The sequence below is a fragment of the Oryzias melastigma genome, linkage group LG18 (genome assembly GCF_002922805.2).
Source record: "Oryzias melastigma strain HK-1 linkage group LG18, ASM292280v2, whole genome shotgun sequence".
In the NCBI taxonomy this organism is placed as follows: Eukaryota; Metazoa; Chordata; class Actinopteri; order Beloniformes; family Adrianichthyidae; genus Oryzias; species Oryzias melastigma.
Window position 1 is genome coordinate 19,614,928 of NC_050529.1, and position 1,730 is coordinate 19,616,657.

At 39.2% G+C, this 1,730-nt stretch overlaps 1 protein-coding gene across 1 annotated transcript in view; it reads left to right on the forward strand.

Annotated features, from left to right (window-relative positions):
* Positions 1-1,730, forward strand: part of si:dkeyp-74b6.2 (cerebellin-1) — a 6,380-nt gene that overhangs the window by 1,956 nt on the left and 2,694 nt on the right. The window lies entirely within an intron of this gene.

Sequence of the window (1,730 nt, forward strand, 5' to 3'; positions counted from 1 at the left end):
TTAGTTAGGTAGGTAGGTAGGTAGGTAGGTAGGTAGGTAGGTAGGTAGGTAGGTAGGTAGGTAGGTAGGAAGGTAGGTAGGTAGGTAAGTATTAAGTTAGTCAGGTAAGTAGCCCGTCAAATGAGTAGTCAGTCTGTCAATCATTCAGTCAATCAATCAGGTAAGTAGTTAGTCAGTTACGTAAGTAGTTAGGTAAGTAAGAATTGAGTTAGACATTTAGGTAGTAGTCAGGTAAGTAGTTAGTCATATAGGTAAGTAGTTAGTAAGACAGGTAGTTGGTAAGTCAGGTAAGTAATTAGTTAGGTGAGTAGATAGTCTGTCAGTCAGTGAGGTAAGTAGTTAGTTAGATAGACAATTAGTTAGACACATGGTTGGTTGGTTGGTTGGTAACTATGTAGGAAGGTGGTGGGTAGCTATGTTGGTAGGTAGCTGGGTAGGTGTCAGGTTCAAACAACCTAAAGCACTTATAACATTACAGGCAAAGAAGACGCAGAGATTTAAAATGTTTTGACTCAAAAAACTGAAAGACCTTGACAATAAAATTTGAATGAATGAATAACAACCATTTAACACTTAACATAAATAAACCCTTTCACTGAAATGATTCCTAAATGTGACTAGTTACAGTTTCCATTTACCCTTAATATATGTTTTACGGTCTTCATTTTTTAATTATTCTCCTATTTTGCCGCCTGTTAATTTTTCCCGTTTTGTTTTTGTAAAGGTTTTTTTTCCTCTAATTTAGTCCAGTATTGTGTGCCCCTAGGGTGACCTATACACTGGGTTGTCACTACATAGGACAGTGATTCAAATGTTCTTTTGTGGTAAACCTCACTTCAACTCTTTGGAGTGGAGGTTTCTTGCCTTTGCATCCACAAAAGTCCACTGTATTTTCCCTGTGTTTTTGGTATGAGAGTAATTACCTGATAGTAATTAGTTCTCCATACACACTCACAATCACTCTTTGTTTAATCAGTGCTTTTCTTTATCTCTTCGGCTACACAGAGGACTCCGCCATCCCTGCGGAATTTAACTGCGTCCGTCGTTACCTGCCAGTGTCTAGAATACTCAGGGTTTTCCTATTTTATCGTCTTAACACACTTATTCCTTTGAAAAGAACAAGATCTCACCTGTCTGTGTCTTCTCCCTCACGGAATACCGTCAACCATCAGATCCAAGCCAGTGGGTCGACGCCCAGTCCCTGAAAGAGTCTTTTCAAGCTCCTAGAGCCTGCCATGGCCACTGTTTTGTCTGGTCTCTGACCCACCTGCTGGAATCCTCAGGTGTTTTTGGTATCCGACTCGAAGTAACAAGTAAAATGTCAGGTTCAAACAACCTAAAACATTTGTGTGTGATAACCTATTTACATTAATTCAGCAGTAAGTAGCTAGGTAGGGAAGGTGGGTAGCTATATAGGTAGCTAGCTGGGTAGGTAGCTTGGTGGGTAGGTAGGTATACGATGAGTGGATTGATTCATGGAAGTATTACAACAATAAGTAGGTTGACCAATGAGTAGATGAATGGATGAATGGAATGATGGATAGGTTTATGGATAGATTTTTGGATGATTGATGAACACACAGATGGGGAAACGAATGGATAATTGGTTGAATAGAAACACGAGTGAATAGGTGGGTGAAAGGATGAATATATAAACAGTTATAGGGATGAACATATGGATAGTTGGATAGAAGGTTGGATGTATGGAATGTTTTATAAATGGACAGTTG